Raw genomic sequence first — 6655 nt, 5'->3', positions numbered from 1 at the left:
CAGAGCAGTCTAACCGATGCTGAGCTCGCCTTATTCGTGAAATAGTTCTTTCAATTTCAGGATTGAATATTAGCAAGCGCGAATCAGGAAGTGAACGCGTTATTTGACGAAAGAAACATGCAGCTCATAGTAGCAAAATAAAATAAAATGGAAATAAATAAATTCTAATTAATAACTTTAGCACTCTATTGCAACTCCCTGGCAACGGCGCCAAAAATTGATGCGGGCAGAAATTGGCGAATTAAAAATTATTAAAATATATACGTTGCAAGTACAGTTCTTAACTCGCCAGAAATCCACCGCTCAATTTAGAAAGATGTCACAGAAAATTGAAATTTAAAATACTGGGAGTATGAATCCCAGGTCGTCTCCCAATGAGTTGCAGAAACGGGTGCTATTTTATTAATCAGAGGTTTTCAAAAAGGTTTGAGTTGAGTAAGCAGGAAATTAAATTGATGAATTTGAATAATGCAAGTAAGAGCCTTGACTGGGAATTGATTAGTTGGAATCCCTATTATTGTTGGAATGCTCTCAGGATTAATTGACAATTGAAGGTTTTCCTGTTTAGTTATCCTTCACTAGGTGAAGGAAAGTCAAACAAGTTGGAATGCTACGTCCGTTCACGAGTTGCAATCCACTTAGTTAAAAGGGATTGGTGTTAGTGATTAGGAGGCAATCCAACCATAAACCCAATTACAATTTTTCTTTCAAGCCTTCTAACTCAAGGGTTCCTTTCAATCAATTCCCCATCAAGTTAGGGAACTACTCGCTCATTGTGAATGTAAAACTCATAACATATGAAAGAGAATTAGAGAAAGACATTGTAAATAAAAATCAAAATAATAACTTAAAAATAAAATCAGTCCTTGTATTAAATAAGCCTGAAAAGTATTCAAATGGTAATATTAAACAAAGCAAAGAACATGGAAGAGTAAGACCAAGTAAAGAAACGAACTAGAATGACGAAGTCTTGATGAGGTAATAACTCTTCTCAATATCCCAATGCCAAAAAGTAAAATAACAATCCTAAAAACTATGAATGTGTAGAAAGAAAACCTAGAGGAGGAGTAAAACTAGATCTAAAAACTAAAACTGTGTAGAATGAATGTTGTCTTTGGTTTCTGCATGTTCTCTGGCTCTAGTCTGCTGTTCTGGGCCGAAAACTGGGGTCAAAATAGGGCCCGAAATCGCCCCCAACGAATCTGCAAATTATGCAGATCGCACACGTCACGCGATCGCGTCGCTCATGCGGACGCGTCATTCGCGTTTCTGCTTTGCCACGCGGAAGCGTCGTCCATGCAGCCGCGTCACTCTTGCTGTTCCATCCGCGTGGTCGCGTGAGCCATGCGACCGCGTCACTGCGATTTCTCCTCTTTCGCGCGGTCGCGTGAGCCATGCGACCGCGTCACTTCTCGCTGGTTACCTCCTCAATTTCTTGTATTCCTTCCATTCTTGCTAGCTTCCTTTCCAATCTCCAACTCATTCATGCTCTATAAATCCTGAAACACTTAACACACAGATCACGGCATCGAATGGAATAAAGGAGAATTAAAAATACATAATTAAAAGTCTCTAGGAAGCAGTTTTCAAACATGTAATAATTTCAGGAAGGAAATATAAATGCATGCTAGTTTAATGAATAAGTGGGTAAGGATCATGATAAAACCACACAATTAAACACAATATAAACCATAAATTAGTGGTTTATCAACCACATGTACTGGACTGACCCATTCGCTATCTGAGATGGGGTAAATGATATCTGCTTCAAGTAGCTTGGTCACTTCTTTCTTGACAACTTCTAAGATGGTGGGATTCAGTCTTCTCTGAGGTTGACGGATGGGTTTTTCTCCCTCTTCTAGGAATATTCTATGCTCACAAACCTGAGGGTTGATACCTACTATATCCGCCAGGCTCCATCCAATTGCTTTCTTGTGTTTCCTCAGCACACTGAGTAGCTGTTCTTCTTGTTGGGAAGTGAGTTTCCTTACAATGATAACTGGAAACTTCTACTTGTCCTCAAGGTAAGCATACTTGAGATGTGGAGGGAGGGGCTTTAATTTCAATTTCTGCTCATGGCCAGGCTCTGGATCATTCGGAGCTGGTGATAATGGCAAAGTGCCCTCATTGTCCTCTGAAAGTGTCCCTACACTTGGACCTTGCCCTGTGTACTTCTCTTCTAATTCCTCCTAGTAAACTTCAGCCACGGTTTCATCTACGATGTCACACTGGGAGATAGAATGATCATTCAGAGGGTGCTCCATAGCTCCATTTAAACTGAATTTCACTATTCTGCCATCTATTTCAAAAGAATAAGTTCTGGAAAATGCGTCCAGCTTGAACTTTGAAGTCTTCAGGAATGGTCTTCCAAGCAGGATTGATGATGGCCTTCTTGAGTCATTAGGGGGCATCTCCAGGATATAGAAGTCAATAGGAAATGTGAGCCCCTTAATGCTCACTAATACATCTTCAGCAATTCCAACCACTGTAATAATGCTTTTATCTGCTAACACAAAACGAGCTGCCGACCTTTTTAAGGGAGGGAGCCTCAAAGTATCATATATAGACAAAGGCATTATACTAACACATGCTCCTAAATCACACATGCAGTCAGAAAATATCACACCTCCAATAGTATAGTTAACCATACATGGACCTGGATTACTACACTTTTCAGGTATTCTTCCCATTAAAGCAGATATAGAACTACCTAAAGGAATAGTTTCTAATTCATTAATTTTGTCTTTATGTATACATAGATCTTTTAGAAACTTTGCGTATTTAGGTACATGCTGAATAACATAAAAAAAGGGAACAGTTACCTCAACCTTTTTGAATATTTCTACCATTTTAGGATCAAGTTCCATCTGCTTCCTGAGCTTCCTTGCAATTTGTGGAAATGGAATAGGAAGGGTGTTTACTGTAGCGTCTGTATCCGTTGGTGCTTCCTTCTGTGGTTGAGCTTCTTCTTCTTCAACCATGTCTTGTATGTCCTCTTCCTCTTCAGCATCCTCTACTTTCACCACCTCTTCAGCTGAGGCGTGTTCTGATGGGATTGGCTCCTCCTGATTCCTCTATTGTAGTGTGGTTCCGGACCTTAGGGTGATGGCATTGATGCCACTTTTTGGATTGGGTAAGGGTTGAGAAGGAATTCCACTAGAGCTTGCATGTTGAGTGTTTGAAGTATTGGATGATCCCAGCTGAGAGATGAGAGCTTGTATAGTGGATGCTAGGCCATTAAGGGAACTTTCCATGTTCCTTTGTCCTTGCGCAATGGATTGAAGCGCCTCGTCACTCGGAGAGGAATTAGATTGAGTTATCTGCGGAACTTGTTGTTTGTTGTGTTGTGCTCTTTGGGATTGCCTCAGGTGAGGTGCTTTGTAAGGCTGGTTCTGGTTCTGCTGCCTGTTGTTGTTATTATTCCACCTCTGATTTCCTTGATTGTCTCTGCCTCCTCTATTATTGTTGTCCCTCCAACTCTGGTTAGAATTATCTCTCCAACCTTGGTTGGAATTGTCCTGCCATCCATGGTTGTAGCTGCCACCTTGATTGTATCCTTGGTTGGGGCGGTCATAGAAGTTATGAGTGGCTGCCACAGTGTTATCTTCCTGCTGGAGCTGCGGACATTCATCAGTATAATGGCTATAATCAACACAGATCCCGCACACTCTCTGTGGGACTAACTGTTGGCTTTGCTGCGCTTGTTGTTGATTCAACTGCATCTGCTTCAGTAAGTTGGTCATTTCACATATACTCTGAGTTAGAGCAGTAGTCTCCTTGCTAGAAGATACCTCTGCAACAGCTTTTGACCGGCTTTGTTTCTGCCTGTGATTCCAAGTAGATTCAGCTAAGTCGCTGATCAATTGCCATGCCTCATCAGTGGTCTTATACGTTTTCATCGACCCATTGCTAGTACTTTCCAATGTGGTCTTATCTTGAGGCCTCATGCCCTGTGTGACGTAGCCGAGCAACACTATCTTGTCAATCATATGGTGGGGGCATGCTTCCAGAAGATTGTTGAAGCGCTCCCAGTATTCGTAGAGAGTCTCGGACTCGTCCTGAACAATCATGGAAATGTCTTTCCTCAGTTTGTCAGTAACTTCAGCTGGAAAGAATTTTTCCAAAAATTCTCTTCTAAGCGTATCCCAGTCAGAAACGATTGCTGCGGGTTGAGTGTAGTACCACTCTCTTGCCTTTCCCTCAAGAGAGAATGGGAAGGCTTTTAACAGAATAGAAGTTTCATCTGCACCATCACGCCTGACAGTAGAACAGGCTGCTTGGAAATCCCTAAGGTACTTGATAGGCTCTTGAGCATGTAAGCCATGAAACTTAGGCATCAAGTTGAGTAGTACAGTCTTTATTTCAAAATCTGTAGCCACTGTTGGGTGATGCGCTTGAAACGGTTGCATTGTAAAATCAGGGGCTCCAGCCTCCTGGATAGTAACTCTCCTAGGTGCTGCCATGTCACCTGCACGTAAATCGACCGAATCAGTAGAATGGGAGCTTGTTTCTCCCTTACGTGACGTTTTAGATTCGCCCTTGGAGAAGACTAACCGACGCCGAGCTTGCCTTATACGTGAAATAGTTTTTTCAATCTCAGGATCAAATACTGGCAAGCTTGGATCAGGAAATGAACGTGTCATTTAACAAAAGAAACATGCAGCTCATAGTAGCAAAATAAAATAAAATGCAAATAAATAAATTCCAATCAATAACTTAGCACTCTATTGCAACTCCCCGGCAACGGCGCCAAAAATTGACGTGGCAGAAATCCGCTTATCAATTGAGAAGGGTTGTCACAAAATTAGAATTAAAATACTGGGAGTATGAATCCCAAGTCGTCTCCCAACGAGTTGCAGAAAGATGTGCTATTTTATTAATCAGATATTTTCTAAAATGGTTTGAGTTGATAAACAGGAAATTAAATCAGAGAATTTATGTTATTTAAATAAAAAAAACTTTGACCGGGAGTAGATTAGTTGGAAGGCCTATCCTTGTTGGAGTTTTCCCAAGATCAATTGATAATTGAAGGTTGTCTGCTCAGTTATCCCTTACCAGATAAAGGAAAGTTAAGCAAGTTGGAAGTCAGTTTCTACTCACAAGTTCTAATCCTCTCCCTTAGGAAGGACTAGTGTCAGTGATTAGATGGCGACCCAACGCTAAACCCAATTATAATTTTACTCTTGGGCATTCAAGGTCCTCCTTTCAACCAACTCCCAATCAAGTTATGGAACTACTCGCTCATTATGAATGTAAAATTCACGAAATAAGAAAGGGAAATAAAGAAAGACATGATAAATAATAATCAAAAGGATCAATTAAAATAAAAATAGTTCTTGTATTAATAAATTTTAAAAATAATCCAATAGTAATGCTGAAGAAATTAAGGATATGAAAGAGTAAGTGACAAATAAGGAAACAAACTAGAATGACGAAGTCTTGATGGAGGTAATAACTCTTCTCAATATCCCAATCCAAAAAGCAATAAAATCAAATTCCTAAGAACTATGAATGTGTAGAGGGAAAACCTAGAGGAGGAGTAAAATCAGATCTAAAACTAAAATTATGCAGAATGAATGTTGTTCCTGGTCCCTGCATGTTCCCTGGCTCTAATATGCTTTTCTGGGCCGAAAACTGGGTCAAAACAGGGCCCAAAATCGCCCCCAGCGAATTCTGCAGATTCTGTAGATCGCGCACGTCACGCGATTGCGTAATCCACGCGTTCGCGTCATCCAGCGTTTTGCCTTGCCACGCGTGCGCGTCGTCCACGCATTCGCATCACTTGTGCAGTTTCCAATCCATGCATTCGCGTCAGCCACGCGAGCGCGTCACTGCAATTTCCTCTAATTCGCGCGGTCGCATGAGCCATGCATCCGCGTTACTTCTCGCTGGTCATCTCCTCAATTTCTTGTGTTCCTTCTATTTTTGCAAGCTTCCTTTCCAATCTCCAAGTCATTCATGCCCTATAAAGCCTGAAACACTTAACACACAGATCACGGCATCGAATGGAATAAAGGAAAATTAAAATACGTTATTAAAAGTCTCTAGGAAGCAAGCTTTCAGCCATGGAGTAATTTTGGGAAGGAATTGTAAATACATGCTAATTTAATGAATAAATGGGTAAAGATTTGATAAAACCACACAATTAAATACAATATAAACCATAAAATAATGGTTTATCACTATACTTTTGGAAAAAGTTGGTCAATGCTTTCTTGCCAAATTCTTTCCACCTTAGAAGATGAGCAAGCTCAGAGTGGAAGTTCAAACCTTCAGACAAAAAGATGGTGAAACCCTCTACGAAGCTTGGGAAAGATACAAGCAACTGATCCAGAGATGTCCTATTGACGTGCTTTCAGAATGGACTATCTTAGGAATTTTCTATGATGGTCTATTTGAGATGTCCAAGGATGTCCTTAGACCATTCTGCTGGTGGATCACTCCACTTGAAGAAAACGCCTGAAGAGGTGTAAGAACTCATTAAAATGGTTGCAAACAACCAGTTCATGTATACTTCTAAGAGGAATCCTGTGAACAATGGGGTAGCTTAGAAGAAAGGAGTTCTAGAGGTTGACACTCTGAATGCCATATTGGCTCAGAATAGGATCTTGACCCAACAGCTCAATATGATCTCTCATTATTTGACTAGAATGTA

At 40.7% G+C, this 6655-nt stretch overlaps 1 non-coding gene across 1 annotated transcript; it reads right to left on the bottom strand.

Moving 5' to 3' along the window:
- Positions 1–6247: 6247 nt before the first annotated feature.
- LOC148574096 (small nucleolar RNA R71) lies at positions 6248–6355 on the bottom strand. Its single transcript, XR_015906010.1, has one exon. It is a non-coding gene; the product is annotated as a small nucleolar RNA R71 (small nucleolar RNA).
- Positions 6356–6655: the final 300 nt, after the last annotated feature.

This window comes from Arachis ipaensis, chromosome B2, assembly GCF_059453495.1.
Source record: "Arachis ipaensis isolate K30076 ecotype BB chromosome B2, ASM5945349v1, whole genome shotgun sequence".
Taxonomy (NCBI): domain Eukaryota; kingdom Viridiplantae; phylum Streptophyta; class Magnoliopsida; order Fabales; family Fabaceae; genus Arachis; species Arachis ipaensis.
The sequence above is the reverse complement of the archived record's forward strand: the minus strand, read 5'-3'. Positions and strand labels throughout refer to the sequence as shown.